General features: G+C 43.1%; 1 pseudogene; it reads left to right on the top strand.

The window, feature by feature from the left end:
* The first annotated feature begins 9917 nt into the window (after positions 1 to 9917).
* LOC149210337 (sucrose synthase pseudogene) lies at positions 9918 to 10361 on the top strand (annotated as a pseudogene).
* Positions 10362 to 17074: the final 6713 nt, after the last annotated feature.

Raw genomic sequence — 17074 nt, 5'->3', positions numbered from 1 at the left:
AAGACGAGTGTGACAGTTGATATAAAAAGGTTTATAGAAAGTTCTGTCTGGTGTCTAGCAAAGCAGTTGACATGGATGGTGACAACATTAACAACATATGCAACACATTAAGAACAAGATTCATATAATTGCATGTGAATCAGTTCATACAAAAGTACGTAAGTTAAACAACATATATCATTAAGGCAACTAGAGTAGTCCAACTATAATAACAACATATGCATGAAAATGTGTTGGCTTTTATTATATAAAGAAGTGTAAGTCACAATCATACAATACACCATGTAAACCTGCTAGCCCTATCAGTAGAACGTTACAACCACATCCACCTGCTCCTCCAAAGAGATGTACTAGCTTCGTGCAGTGGAGAAGCCAAGGCGCATTACAATACTGTCCAAGCCTTCTTCAAGATAGTCTTAGTAGAAGCTTGGCTGACCAAAAGCCTATATAATGAGTTATGAGGGACTATTTATAGCAAAGGGTGGGGTGACCCTTGACATTCCCCTTTGTGATAGTTCAACTACCCTCATGACTCTTCACCTACTCTATGACTGTTACATCCAACTGTTGACACTCGACTTACACTTGACATGACTCAACATTACAATGCACATGTACTCATGTGAGACAACATGGCTTGAGAAAGCCTTGCAAGACATCACTAACACTCTGTCTTCTGTGGTGAGACCAACTCTTTGACATGCTTATGATGGTGAAGCTGGTGAGCTAATGCCTAGCTTGGTCATCCGTGATGGTGGGTTACACCTCATGGTGACATCTTGTTGAAGTGAACTCTTACCTCTGTTGCAACCAGTGCAATGTTTCGGCCCCTTCATCCAGCTCATCTGCTAACATGCGCATGGTCTTCTTAGGTACGGTTGAACTGGAAACACACTGATGCATAATGTCCATGTTGATCTTCAAGTGTGTGTTGGTGGTCATGCACATCAACTTGCCGAAGTGCAAGTTCAGCCCCAGTTGGACTTGCTTCTTGTATTCGCCTTGGTGAGTGTGTTAAATAGCTTGGATTGCATGCGTGCACTCAATGACATGCATGTTACTGGATCCTTTGCATGCGATCAACAACAATACTCACAATGTTTGCTCTGTGACAACTGTTGGGATGGATCCTTAACTTGTACTAGCGCAGTTCCATCTATAAGTGCATGTTGTGCCTGCTGTTGTTCATGACCCTACTGCAACACATTAGTCTGTCTGTGCAGCTTCATGTTCTTCCTAAGTTGTTGATTCAGCACATGCAACTATTTCTTTGTTCCATCTTCTGCCTTCACATGATATTCATGTCGCATTGTCACTTCATAGCCTAATTCTCCGAAGTTTCTTTCATTATCAGTGGATCTGCTTGATCTTGCAACTTTTCTTTGCCTCTAGGTTGTCAACAATGTTCCTCTTGCATTCGTTGCATTCGTTGCGCTCACTGCATTCGGTATGTTTCCTTCAGTTGTTGTTCATGATGCTTCTCACTATGATGCTACTTCTTGAGCTATTTGTCCATGAACAACTTGATGTATTCGTGAGTAGTTAAGCCCAGGGACACTTGATCGACTGCATCCCTAAGTGTGCTCTGAACGGTGTCTTCGTCTCTGCTCTCCTGGAAACTGTTGTACTTGTACTACTAAGAGGAAAATGAACACCTGTGATACCTGAAGACATGGAAAAACTCATAGCAAGCAATTTTTCAGCTGAAAACCAAAATGAACATGAGAACTGACTTGAAACATACGTGGGTGAATGATCATGAAGGTTGTGCAATTTTGGCAGGGATGTCGGGAGACCGACTGCCAAGATTACACAAGGTAGGGTCCGAACTTCTGGGAGACTAATTGATTGTTGGAACTTCATAATGCACAATCCAGTTGGGTAGTTGGCTAATATGATTGCACAATGCGCGATTCCAGCTAGGAAAGACTACTGGCTGAGGGACATATTTGCGCAAATTTTTGGGCCAAGGAGCCACTGACCTCCAGAAATGCACAATTAAGTCCAGGAGGCCAGTGCTAGGCTAGAATGCACAAAAATGGAGAGGAAGGTGAGCCTTCCCTATCCATATTGCGCAATGCAGCCTTGGTGAAGCCAGAGACCGAGCCAAGGTTGGCTCGACTCGCCGACGGGCAACTGAAAGCAAGTAAGTCGATGAAATGCATGGCGACACTAAGTGGTAGTAGAAGTGATAAAAAGTGCATGCAAAACATGAATGCAAGATTGAGAAAATAGATCAACATGCATGTGGGTGAGGACATTCATTGGTTGGGCGGATGTCTGTGCAAAATAGTTTCATGCATGCGAAAATAGTGAGATAGCAACGAAAATTGAAATAGAGCTAGGACAGGCTAGAATATATGTAAATGATAGTAGGCGTTCAAAGAAATCAAGCAAACAACACTCACACAAGCGAATATACAAAAAGAAACAGAAATGTAGCACAAGGAATGGGAAGTGAGCTTACCCCAAAATAGTTGAGCTAAATGTGCCAACTGCTCCCAGATGTGATGTGGGATGTTAGAGCTATAAGTTTGATGTGAGAAATGATCTTTGTAGCGTCCGGTTGATGAGTTTTGATAAAATCGAGGTTATGACATGCATGCCACAAATTCAGGGGAAGCGACACTTGGAGGGAGTTTTTGGAATTACTCCTTGCATGTAACCTCCAACTGCAAAACATAGATCCCTCAAACAAGGGATGCCTTTGCATGCTACCTTGGGAGAAGTAGGCTATGCATGAAACTCTATTTTTCTCAGTCCCAGAGGGAATCGGTCAACTCAGCTGCACATGCAAGAAACTGCTTGACTGCTCTAGAAAAACGTGCATTCCTGACTGTAAGTTGGGCTCACTGCCCAAGGGGATTGCGCAATATCTGGGCCCAACAGCTGACTGCTACCCAAATTTGCACAAATCCTGGGCTGATTTTCTTGTTGATGGGAAAAATTGCACAAATCCTGCTGGGATGGTTGGCTGGCAGGATTGCGTAATCCTGGAGCCCAGCAGGGTGTCAGAGGGAATTGCGCAATTCCTGGAGCGAAGGCTAGTTTCCCTCTAGGAATGCGCAAATTTCAATGGGAAGCTGCTCAGACTACAACTGGACCAAGTCTGGATGAGTAGCCTATGAAGGGAAAATATCAAACTGTGATCAACAGGCTACCTTTGAGCAAGAAAGACACTGAAGCTTGAGGACTTGAAGAAGCAAGGAAAGATGTTGTGAAGGTTGGTAGGGAGGCTCCAAAATAGGCTAAGGCAAAATTTTGGAGGGTGGTTGTAGTTGCTACAACACTTGGTGACACACTGGTAGAACTCCAGATCTCTAAATGGACCTTGTTCGTGAAAAATAAGTCTAACACCTCCAGAAGTATTGTTCAACTCTCAGCTCGTCTTGGCTTAATAGTAACTTGATTGTAAGATGTAGCATCCACCAAACTCTTGGTTGATTGACACACATTCCAAGCCAAGGCAACACAGTTGTTTCGATTGGGGTTGAGGGTTATATAAGTGCACAAGCAGTATAGTCATTAGAGTGTAAGTTTCATCTCTGGTGTTGCTCCACTACCATCAGGCCTGGACAGTACCCCGGTGGAGTCACATAGGAACACAACCATGGCTCCGCTGCCAGCGATCCTGATCAGTACCCTTGATGAGCCCCAAAAATGGATAATTCTATGGGCTCATTCAACCTCCTAATTTGACTTAATCCACCATTCTCATTAGTTTATTGCATGTTTTTGATTATATTTATGCTAATAGAGTGAATTGGGTTAGTCATTATGCCAACAAGTCGAATGTGTGCTTTGTGTAGTCTTTTTGGTCAATTTGGAGACAAAATCAAGGGTTGAAATGAGCACTTGGCAGCCAAATTCATGGAGAGGATTTTTAGGAAGGTGTTCCCTTCATTTACGGGCCCTTACCTCGAATTCTCCACCATCAGCTCAGAGTTCAAGGGCCACCAAATCAATTATCACAAGGGCAGCCAAGCAAGTCAAGTAGGACTGCTGTTAACTACAAGTTTTGGGCAGCCAAGTCCCTAAAGTTTAGGAGGACTGTTGGGGTCCTCAATTTGTATAAATAAGAAGGCTTAGGGCCTCATTTTGGTTAGCCAGTAGTTAGTCACTTTGTAGGCAGAAGTTAGCTAGCTTGTATTTCGATTTTAGTCAGTAGATTAGCTTTGCATTTCAGCATATTTTCGAGCTTCCCCTCGTGGACAGTTTTGATGTAACTCTTCTTTTATTGCTCAATAAAGATGAATCCAGCTTTGCACCAGCTCTAAATCTCTCTTAAGAGGCTTTAGCTCTTGGGTTTGGGCCCATCTCAAGTTCCCAGTACCTCCTTTGTTTACTTTCATGTGTCTTTGCTGCATTCTTAGAATATAATATGCTATTTAGATTTAAATCTTATTTTGTTATTTAGGTTGTTTTTGATGAGTAAAATAGATTTTCATGCTTAGATTTAGTTGATAGGTTGTTAATAGAAAAAGCTTCAAGAAAAGGGCCATCAAACATCTGTGGTTTCACCTCTCCCTCAGTGGGATCAGGAGCTGTGACTAGGATGACTTTGCTTCCCACAAAAACACTGATTTTGCTTTGCCATGCAATCACTAGTGTTTGATTTTCATGTGTAGAAGTTGGTTACAAGTTCAGACTTTCATTTTCTTAGTTGCATGAGTTAAAATACATGGTTTCATTGCAGGTCACACTTCCTTTCATTCTCTTTACTGGCAGCTAGCATATTAGGTCAACGTAACTAGGTCTTTGAATTTACAAGTCTTTGTTGGTTCAGATTGGAAAAACGACTTACAGAGCACCTGTACCACTTCTCCATCTGCTTATTCTCCATCAGCATCATCCACTCCACCCTCTACTTAGAATCCTTGCCTCACGTTTTCCATTTTCTCCCAAAACCCTAATTTTTGTGCAACATTGCTTCAGTCTTCCTTGAACAAATTCCACCATCCTTGCCACTCCTCAGCTCCATTCCCCAAGTCTTGAACTCCCCTACACCCCTATTTCACCTCCATACTCATTCATCCACCTTTTTCCCTCCATCCATGCTCCAAAATCCCATTTCTGAACATCCTGTAGAAAAATTACAGAACATCCTGTAGAAATTCCTGAACATCCTGTAGAACCCCTACAGACTTCCTGTAGAAGCTCACGAATGAGGTTTCTTGATAGCCAAACTCTGTGAAACTCTCTAGAAGGGTGCTAGGGACCCCTTAGGCCCTCTCTAAACCTTCCCGACCTCCTCCAAGCATTTCCTCTCACCAATCCACCTCTGCATAGTAAAAAAAAATAGTTAAAATCACATGCATGATAATTCTAACAACTTATTCAAAAATACAAAAAGATGTTTTCTTCAGATAGAGGTAGTTTAGACACATGTATTTTACCTTCATAGAAGTAATGGCATCTCTGTCAGTAGTTTGCATGCTCTCTTTTGCATCAGTAAGACTAGCTGGTAGAATTAGGGTTTGCTAGGGTTTGCGTTTCTTTTTGGCTTTCAGTTTCTTTCTGCAAGTAGATTAGCTTCCTTTGAGTTAGCTTTCATCCATCAGTTAAAAGGCTTCTTCTAAGATCTCATAGAAGTTGACTTAAGCCCCTAGCGGACTTGTGCCAGCTGACCAAGTGACAGCTACGGCAAGAGCTAGTACTTGTGCATACAGCACCGTCACTTCCAAGTTTGTTACGAACTACCGGGTTGATAAAATTAAAGAAGGGAGTTCCAGGAGTTGCAGCATTATTGCTGCAATACTAGGGCCCACCACTCTTTTTGGCGTCGTTGCCGGGGAAGCATCAGAGTATTGGTGATTGCTACTTTTCTTCTATTTTCCACTACAACCTTCTGCTAAGTAGTTTATTTCATTTCCATTATGCAATTTCGTTTCTGCAAAAGTAGATTAGTATTTCCTGCTTTCATAGATTAGCAATTCAATTCAGCAATTTCAATTCTGCAAGCATAGATTAGCATTTCTGTTCTGCAAGCGTAGATTAGCATTTCATTCTTGCAATTTCATTCGAGAAAAATAGATTAGTTCTTTCTTGCTTTCATTTCAATTCCGCATTTTCATTTCAGCAAGATAGTTAGTTGCAGTTCAATCTATTTTAGTTTTTGCAGGTACAAGCAGAAAAAAGCAAAAATCAACCAAAAATATTTCCTTTCATACCTTGTAGGAGTAGAGATAATTCAGAAAAATGATTGCATAACATCCCCACTACTTCACATGGCCAACCTTCTCTCTTCTTCGATGGCTGTGAGTAAAGAACCCTTAGGTGGACAACAAGACATATTTGAAGAACCTCAAGGGAAGAAGAAGAAGAAAACATTCCTCTAGAGAAAATGGCTACAAGAAGAAATGTTGGGAGCAATACCTTATCCAAAAATGAATTTGCAAATCATATGGAAGATTTCAAGAGTGAGGTAAGGCAGTTTCTTGCCATGCAACTAGATACCTTGCGGATCCAAAAGAAGCAAGAAGAAGCCAAGAGGGCTTTGGCCATTTTTTGTCCTAGGTGCACTAGAAAGCATCCTAGGAACGAATGTCCATTATACTCCATAGAAGTGGGTTTTGTCTGTGAAGAATACCATCCTACAGATCAGTGCCCTTCCTTACCCAGAATCAAAGCTGCATATCAGAGAGCAAAAGGGGCCACTAAATCACTCTACTATATGAACCAAAGGAGGCCACATGGACCTAGATCTTACCAATAGGAACTGCAAGGGACATCCGAGACCTATTATAACCCATATCAAGCCACTTTCATGCCTTCTTGGGGTCCCCCTGCTCATCCTTTCTGGTTCACACCTCCTCCTTGTTCCTTCATAGATCCATATTATGCCCAACCAGTTGCTCATTCATTTCACTCTTATGCTCAACCACAGCCTCAGTGGAATGCACCTCATCAAGGGTGGAGGCCCCAATACAACACTCCTCCCGCTTCTTTTCCTCCACCACCTGCTCGTCCACAACCATCGCCTCCTGCTCCACCAAGGAAACCCCAAATGCCTACCCAACCACAACCCCATCCACATCCATCTCAAATCTATGCCCCCACTCAGCTACCCATACCACCATCTCTAAACCTGTCCATTGGAGTAGCTCAACACAATTGCAATGTTGGGACACAACATGTCCAAATGACTCCTCTTGAGCTCAATGATCTTCACCATAGCTCAGGAAAAGCATTGCAAAAAAGAGATTATCTTGAAAGCATTGAAGGACCACATCCGACAAAAGAAGATTCAAAAGAGGAGATCAAAGAGCCATGGGCTGCACTTGATGAAGAGAAGAGATCAGAATCAGAGATCGAGAGAGTTCCCTCATGGTTACCATCAAATCCTCCATGTACTTAAGAGAAAGATCAGCAAAAAGAGGAAGATGAGAAGGTCATGATAGAAGGTGACATGAAGAATGATCCAGATCACAAAAAGGACCAAGGATATCAAAGCTATATTGACACATGGTTCTAGACAATCACTAAGTTGCGGCAGTACTCTCTTACTCAGCTATGTTTGATCCCTTCAAAGTCAGATCATTTTGTCTCTGAAATCTGGATAGCTGTCAAAGCATGCATTTCGAGCCTTCACATTGTCTTGTATCTAATCTCGATGTGCACATGGCTCCATTGGAAGTATTCTTATACTTGAAAATGATTTTGTTTTTCAAGTAGGGTAGGGTAGAAAAAGGAAAAAAGAAAAAAAAATGAAAATAAGAAGAAAAATAAAAATCTAAGGTGAAAACCTCCTCGGAGGCGCCTTAGATTGGCTCATTAATTGAAAACCTCCATGAGGCGGTCAATGGGTTGGGAAAAAAGAGAAAAGAGAATAAGATCCCTGGGTGAAAACCTCCCTTGGAGGCGCCCAGGGCAGACAATTAGGGTGAAAACCTCCATGAGGCGCCCTAGTTGTTTTTCAAAAAAAAAAAAAAGAGAAAAAGAAAAGAAAAATAAAGCTAATTCCCATTGGATAATTACAGGTTGCAAGAAGGACATTGCAGGTCAGGAGGATCACTCAAAACAAAGACAAAGGAGTTTTTGTACCTTCTACAGGAAGTTCTGTATTTCTACAGGAAACATCCTGTAGAACCTTTGGACAAACCAAATTCAAATTTAAAAGGGAATCTGATGGTGGGAATCTGTTCGTTAGTCCTGCAGGCACCTCTGCTTCCATCCCTCACCCTTTTCCATCATTTTTTCTGCCTCATTTTGCTTCTTTTATGAAAACTGTGTTTTCTACAGGAACTTCCTGTAGAAATTACAAGAAGTTAAAAATGGATTGCAAAAAAGTAGTCTGGCGAACATGGTAGCTTCCTCAAGGGTTCAGAGTCCCCCAGCACTTTTCAAACTCCTCCTCCATCATCTCCATGCCTGCATCACAGCCAAAGCTCAGTTTTTCTTTCCATGCAAAAACTTGCAAACTGCTTTGAAGAAAAAAATACATAGAACAAAATTTGTTTTTGCCCTAAATTGAAAACCATGCATCTATGAAAAACCGTTTTATGGGGAATTGTATAGGGATGATGGCAACATGCCCGAGCAATTTCAGCCCATTTCGGTGCACGGTTTCCAGGAAATCCGCCCGTCAGCCATTTTTGCATTTTCTCGATATCCATGCATCCATTTCAAAACCTGTTTCAAGGGGAGATGCATATGGGTGATAGTAACCTACCCAAGTAGTTTCAGCCAATTCTGATGCACGGTTTCCGAGAAATTGATCTCTGAAATCTTCAACCATTTTCCATTTTTCTCGAAATCTGTACATCCATTGATCACAATTTTGCTACGGGAGGTGCATCATGATGATAGGAACATGCTCAGAAAGTTTCAGATCGATCCGATCCATCGTTCAGGAGCAATGGCGAAAACAAGTTTTGGTCCTGTGAAAATTCAGCAGCAGCAGCTTGAGGGTGCAGATCTGAACGTGGAAACGAACTCCTGCAGCTTAGATCCGGCTAGAGGATACCCGCACAAGAAAAATAACCACACATCAGATATCAAAGAGCTTATAGCACAAAGGAGCCATCATGCAACCATCAAAACAGATGCATGCAGCAGCAAAAAGCACCTCACAACAACCATTTGACTTCAGGTACGTGACTAAAACTTGTTCCTCTATTGCATGAATCTAATCTAAGCACTGCATGAACGAATGAGATGGGGGGATTTAGCCAGGAAGCTAGCCATATTCAATTGCACTCATCCAGGCAAAAATCACGCAGCATGCGTGTATAGTCATTCACATGGAAGTTGAAAAACATAGGCAGTGGTAGACGTGTTGAAATCTAGCGCATAGGACATCAAATGATTAATAGATAGAAGAAGACATGTAGTTCATAACATCACTGCAGTTCGAAAAAAGCCAACGTACATGTTTTTGCAACCTCACCAAAAATCACGTAGCAATTAAAGATGGATTAACTGAAACTCATGAACTGCTGTTCATCTGCACTTTCCACATCCTCAACTGAAGTGTGCACAATCGGTTAACCTATCATCCTCCACTGAGTTTTTCTACCTGTCTTCGAGATTCTGCTACGTATCAGGCTCACTCAGAGGCGCAGGGGCACTCTACAGGCGTTTCTACAGGAAGTTGCGCTACAGGAAACCCAGCATACGAAGAAGCTTGGATTGTTCACGGCGAGGGTGGCAGTTCTCAGTGAGGTAGGCCTAAACATAACTTTCCCATGCAAATAATTCAAAAGGTGGTGAATTCGACGTGTTGAGGGGGTAGGGAAAATGTGAATGCAAGTCTGTCTATGAATTCAAAAGCCGTTTTCTTATTGCTGCCTGGAATTGTCTTCAGTGCAACATAGCCCATGCTTTGGAGAAGACCAAATACTCAGATTCAGACATATACTGAAAAAATATGAAAAAAATACCATTTCTCTTGCCAGTTTACTGCAGATCTAATTGCAATGAATCATGCAGATTTTATTATCACTAGCACATATCAAGAGATTGCTGGAAGCAAGGATACTGTTGGACAGTATGAGAGCCACACTGCTTTCACCCTTCCTGGTCTTTATCGTGTGGTTCATGGAATTGATGTTTTTGATCTCAAGTTCAACATTTTTTCTCCTGGAGCAGACATGCAGATTTATTTCCCTTATACAAAGAAGCAGCATCGTCTTACTGCTTTACATGGTTCAATTGAGGAACTCTTGTTCAATCCTGAACAGACAGCTGAACACATGTGTATTTTGAATGACCGTAAAAAGCCCATTATCTTTTCTATGGCAAGACTCGATAGAGTGAAAAACATGACAGGACTGGTTGAATGGGTTGCAAAGAAAAAACACTTGAGGGATACTGTCCTCCACGTTCTGGGGAGGAAACCATATACAGAATTCCCATTCTGATCAGTGCACAAGCCAAAACAGAGCGTGAGGAAGCAAGATAGTGAGGCAGAGAAGAAAACTAAGGGTAAGGAAGCTAAGGGAAAGAAAACCTAGGGCAAGCCATCACAGGAAAAGCCACAGGAGAAGCAAGAGGAAAAGCAAGAAAGAAAAGAAGGAAGAAATAGAGAGAAAAAAAACAAGTTTAATCCCTGGAAATTGTTGCAGGTTGTAGGAACGCAATGCGGAAAGGGAGCCTCCCAACACATGTAGAAGGGTCCCTACCAAGTTCCCAGGCATCCTCACATCCATCCCCTCCATGAACACTCATTTTTTCAGGGTTCGGACACAATTTAGTCATGGTTCAACCTTCTACAGGAAGCTACAGGACTTTCTACAGGAAGTTCTGTATTTCTACCAGAAACATCCTGTAGAGCCTTTGGGCAGGCCATAATCGATTATGGAGAGGGATTTGAAGCTTGAAGTCTGTTGAGGAGGCATGCAACCACTCTTTTCTTCCATCCTCCACTGGTTTCACCTCCTTTCACCACCATTGCCACCATCTGATTAAATATACTTGCACAATCATACCAAAGCTGAAAATTCTCTAGGAAAAGGAGCAGACAGTGGGAAGGAGCAGAGCGAAAAGCATGGTTTCATGACCGAGAAGAGGCCATCACTTCAGAAGCTTGGCATGACAGGGAGTCTACCAAGGACATCAAAGATGAGGAGATAGATTGGTTGCTCAGAGGATGAGCAACACTTTCAGTAAGGGGGTGATGATGAGCCCCAAAAATGGATAATTATATGGGCTCATTCAACCTCCTAATTTGAATTAATCCACCATTCTCATTAGTTTATTGCATTTTTTTGATTATATTTATGCTAATAGAGTGAATTGGGTTAGTCATTATGCCAACAAGTCTAATGTGTGCTTTGTGTACTCTTTTTGGTCAATTTGGAGACAAAATCAAGGGTTGAAATGAGCACTTCGCAGCCAAATTCGTGGAGAGGATTTTTAGGAAGGTGTTCCCTTCATTTATGGGCCCTTACCTCGAATTCTCCACCATCAGCTCGGAGTTCAAGGGCCACCAAATCAATTATCACAAGGGCAGCCAAGCAAGTCAAGTAGGACTGCTGTTAACTACAAGTTTTGGGCAGCCGAGTCCCGAAAGTTTAGGAGGACTTTTGGGGTCCTCAATTTGTATAAATAAGAAGGCTTAGGGCGTCATTTTGGTTAGCCAGTAGTTAATCACTTTATAGGCAGAAGTTAGCTAGCTTGTAGTTCGATTTTAGTCAGTAGATTAGCTTTGCATTTCAGCATATTTTCGAGCTTCCCCTTGTGGACAGTTTTGATGTAACTCTTCTTTTCTTGCTCAATAAATATGAATCCAGCTTTGCACCAGCTCTAAATCTCTCTTAGGAGGCTGTAGCTCTTGGGGTTGGGCCCATCTCAAGTGCCCAGTACCTCGTTTGTTTACTTTCATGTGTCTTTGCTGCATTCTTAGAATAAAATATGCTATTTAGATTTAAATCTTGTTTTGTTATTTAGGTTGTTTTTGATGAGTAAAATAGCTTTTCATGCTTAGATTTAGTTGATAGGTTGTTAACAAAAAAAGCTTCAATAAAAGGGCCATCAAACATCTATGGTTTCACCTCTCCCTCAGTGGGATCGGGAGTTGTGACTAGGATGAATTTTCTGCCCACAAAAACACTGATTTTGCTTTGCCATGCAATCACTAGTGTTTGATTTTCATGTGTAGAAGTTGGTTACAAGTTCATACTTTCGTTTTCTTAGTTGCATGAGTTAAAATACATGGTTTCATTGCAGGTCACACTTCCGTTCATTCTCTTTACTGGCAGCTAGCATATTAGGTCAACGTAACTAGGTCTTTGAATTTACAAGTCTTTGTTGGTTCAGATTGGAAAAACGACTTACAGAGCACTGTACCACTTCTCCATCTGCTTATTATCCATCAACACCATCCACTCCACCCTCTACTTAGAATCTTTGCCTCACGTTTTCCATTTGCTCCCAAAACCCTAATTTTTGTGCAACATTGCTTCAGTCTTCCTTGAACAAATTCCACCATCCTTGCAACTCCTCAGCTCCATTCTCCAAGTCTTGAACTCCCCTAAACCCCTATTTCACCTCCATACTCATTCCTCCACCTTTTTCCCTCCATCCATGCTCTAAAATCCCATTTCTGAACATCCTGTAGATAAATTACAGAACATCCTGTAGAAATTCCTGAACATCCTGTAGAACCCCTGCAGACTTCCTGTAGAAGCTCACGAATGAGGTTTCTTGATAGCCAAACTTTGTGAAACTCTCTGGAAGGGTGCTAGGGACCCCTTAGGCCCTCTCTAAACCTTCTCGACCTCCTCCAAGCATTTCCTCTCGCCAATCCACCTCTGCACAGTAAAAAAAGAAGTTAAAAGCACATGCATGATAATTCTAACAACTTTTTCAAAAATACAAAAACATGTTTTCTTTAGATAGAGGTAGTCTAGACACATGTATTTACCTTCATAGAAGTAATGGCATATCTGTCAATAGTTTGCATGCTCTCTTTTGCGTCAGTAGGACTAGCTGGTAGAATTAGGGTTTGCCAGGGTTTTGATCCGGATTTAAACAGGAACGCAACAAATTATAGAGATAACCATATACACAAAGATGCAACGGAAATAATACTTCATTTCATTAATGGAAAATACTGAAATATGCTTACAACCAGAAATGGAAGTAAACCAGCTAGGGCGATGGTAGCTTACCTCTGAGAAGAGATGTGATGGCTACATGCCTCTGAACTGTATTACAATGAGGCTCGAAGGCCTATTTATTGTTGAGAAACAATGGAAAACCCTTAACATTCCAAAACCTAACCCTAGGAGATGAAACGCCAAACTGTGGGCCTCGTTTGGGGTAAATTGGTACATCAACTTCCCGGGGTCGTAACTTTGGCATATGATCTCCGTTTGACGCGTACAATAGCTCATTAGAAAGATCTATCCGAGCACTATCATTGTTGGAACGGGCAACATGGGTCCATTGGAATGGACCCATGTTGCCCCTGGATTCCCCAAAAAACGTCGTTTAGGGCCTCAAAACGGCTCCGGAAGTTCAGGACTCGAAAAACTGCTAAAAATAGTAAGTTGTGCTACAATTAAGGAAACTGAAAATGCTGAGAAAGACAATGGTGGGGGTCCAGGTGGACTTGGCAGGTGGCCACCAATATCCACCTGGATCATTCCTCCCCCCTTAGGAAGCAATGGTCCCCATTGCGTTGAGATCCTCCATGAGATGAGGAAACTTCTGCTGAACTTGTTCCCTGGTGAGCCACTTGCCCTGCTGAAGGAGTTGGCCTGCTTTGACAACTCGATACAGTTGGATATTCTGTTGGCGAGTGTTCTTGATCTGTGTGTCCATGATCCGATCAGTTGTAGCTTGTTCCATGCAGTCGGGATTTAATTCTGTGGGTTTGAGCTGTTCTGCAATGTCGGATGTGTCTAGCAATGGTGGAAAGTATGGCCGAAGGCGGTCCACATTGAACACTGGGTGCTGGCCAAGGAATGGGGGAATGCTGAGCTCAAATGCATTGTCTCCAATAGCCTTAGTAATGGTGTAAGGACCATATCGGAGTGGTCTCAATTTCCGATAGGCTCCAGTAAGGCGTTCCTTTTGCAAATGCAACCAGACTTTGTCGCCCACCTGAAACTTGTGTGGCACCCGGTGTTGATCATGTCGCTGCTTGTACTTGGCATTTGATTTCTCAAGAATGTCATGGACCTGCTGGCGAATATGTTGGATGCGCTCAATGAAGCTAGTGGCCTTATCTGTTTCGGACTGGACATGAGCTGAATTCATGTGAGTAGCTGCAAGTGGCATGGCCACATCAATGGGGCATAGTGGCTGGAATCCCAAACCCACCTGAAAAGGGCTATGGCCAGTGGAGCTGTGAAGAGCTCGGTTGTAGTTGTGCTGAACATAGGGGAGCCTCTCGTCCCATGTGCGTGGATGCTTTGAGTTATACATGCGCAGAATGTGCACAATCATCCTGTTGACAACCTCTGTCTGGCCATCAGTTTGAGGATGGAAGGCTGTGGACCTCGTGAGTTTGGTGTCCAGCATTGACCAGAGACTGGACCAAAATGTGCTGAGAAACCGACTGTCCCGATCTGAGATGATAGACTGTGGGATCCCAAAGTGCACCCACACTCGTTCAAAGAAGAGTTTAGCAGTGGCTTCTGCTGTGATATTCTTCTTGCAGGCCACCATAATGGCCATCTTCGAGAACATGTCGACGACCACAAAAACACAGTCATTTCCATGCTTAGTGGAAGGAAGGCCTGACATGTAATCCATGGAGATGGATTCACAAGGTCGACTAGGGGTAGGCAACGGGGTATAGAGGCCGTGCTTCTTAATGGTCGGTTTGGCAATGGCACAGGCAGTACAAGATCGGATGTACTTCCCAACATCCTGTCGAAGATTTGGCCAGTAGAAATAATTTTGCAGTACTGCCACTGTTTTCTCGACCCCGAAATGCCCAGCAGCCCGACTGTAGTGTGCTTCCAAAATCATCTTGGCACGCTCGCTTGAAGGAACACAAAGGTGGCCGAGGTGGCATAATAGGGCATCCTGGAGGTGAAAATATGCAACATGCCGACCCTCCAAGAGTGTCTGGTATGTGTGGCCGAATTCTGGGTCGCTTTTGTAGAGAAGTGGCCAATCAGAAGTCTCGTTCCCACAAGAGTTGAGCACGGTGGTTAGCGCCATGATCGGTGGCCGACTGAGGCAATCTGCAACGTTATTGGTGCTGCCCTTTTTATACTTGATATTCAAGTGAAACTGTTGCAGGTATGTAGACCACTTCTGATGGTGATCATTCTGCAATTTCCCTTGGGTCTGTATGAACTGCAGAGGTCGGTGGTCTGTGTGGATGACCGTTTCCTTCCCCAAAATGTAATGCTTCCATTGTCGGCAGGCCTGTACAATGGAATACATCTCTTTATCATAAGTGGGGTACTTCCAGACTGTGTCTGAAAGTGTTTCACTGTTATATGCCACTGGATGTCCATGTTGAGTAAGGACTGCCCCAATAGCATAGTCAGAGGCATCTGTCTCGACCTCAAATGGTTGTTGTAAATCTGGTAACGCGAGCACTGGTGCCGTGCAGAGGCGATCCTTCAACTCCCTGAATGCCTTCTGTTGAGATTCGGACCAAAAGAATTTTGCTTTCGCCCCGCCCTTGGTGACTTGACTCAAGGGCCAAGAAATATGAGAAAAACCCAACACAAACCTGCGGTAGAAGTTGGCAAGGCCTAGAAAGCTGCGGAGCTCTGTTAGAGTGGTTGGAGAAGGCCAATCCCGAATGACTTGGATCTTGGCTGGATCGACATGCACCCCCTGTTCATCAATGATGTATCCCAGATACTGAACCTGGGTCATGCCAAAAGTGCATTTCTCCAAATTGGCACATATCCGGATTTAAACAGGAACGCAACAAATTACGGAGATAACCATATACACAAAGATGCAACGGAAATAATACTTAATTTCATTAATGGAAAATATTGAAATATGCTTACAACCAGAAATGGAAGTAAACCAGCTAGGGCGATGGTAGCTTATCTCTGAGAAGAGATGTGATGGCTACATGCCTCTGAACTGTATTACAGTGAGGCTCGAAGGCCTATTTATTGTTGAGAAACAATGGAAAACCCTTAACATTCCAAAACCTAACCCTAGGAGATGAAACGCCAAACTGTGGGCCCCATTTGGGGTAAATTGGTACATGAACTTCCTGGGGTCGTAAGTTTGGCATATGATCTCCGTTTGACGCGTACAATAGCTCATTAGAAAGATCTATCCGAGCACTATCATTGTTGGAACGGGCAACATGGGTCCATTCCATGGACCCATGTTGCCCCCGGATTCCCCAAAAAACGTCGTTTAGGGCCTCAAAACGGCTCCGGAAGTTCAGGACCCGAAAAACTGCTAAAAATAGTAAGTTGTGCTACAATTAAGGAAACTGAAAATGCTGAGAAAGACAATGGTGGGGGTCCAGGTGGACTTGGCAGGTGGCCACTAATATCCATTTGGATCATTCCTCCCCCCTTAGGAAGCAATGGTCCCCATTGCGTTGAGCTCCTCCATGAGATGAGGAAACTTCTGCTGAACTTGTTCCCTAGTGAGCCACTTGCCCTGCTGAAGGAGTTGGCCTGCTTTGACAACACGATACAGTTGGATATTCTGTTGGCGAGTGTTCTTGATCTGTGTCTCCATGATCCGATCAGTTGCAGCTTGTTCCATGCAGTCGGGATTTAATTCTGTGGGTTTGAGCTGTTCTGCAATGTTGGATGTGTCTAGCAATGGTGGAAAGTATGGCCGAAGGCGGTCCACATTGAACACTGGGTGCAGGCCAAGGAATGGGGGAATGCTGAGCTCAAATGCATTGTCTCCCATAGCCTTAGTAATGGTGTAAGGACCATATCAGAGTGGTCTCAATTTCCGATAGGCTCCAGTAAGGCGTTCCTTTTGCAAATGCAACCAGACTTTGTCGCCCACCTGAAACTTGTGTGGCACCCGGTGTTGATCATGTCGCTGCTTGTACTTGGCATTTGATTTCTCAAGAATGTCATGGACCTACTGGCGAATATGTTGGATGCGTTCAATGAATCTAGTGGCCTTATCTGTTTCAGACTGGACATGAGCTAAATTCATGTGAGTAGCT

Source organism: Pinus tabuliformis, chromosome 1_2 (assembly GCF_031772625.1).
Source record: "Pinus tabuliformis cultivar Carrire ecotype Pingquan chromosome 1_2, CPIR1, whole genome shotgun sequence".
Taxonomy (NCBI): domain Eukaryota; kingdom Viridiplantae; phylum Streptophyta; class Pinopsida; order Pinales; family Pinaceae; genus Pinus; species Pinus tabuliformis.
This window is presented reverse-complemented; position numbering and strand designations above follow the sequence as displayed.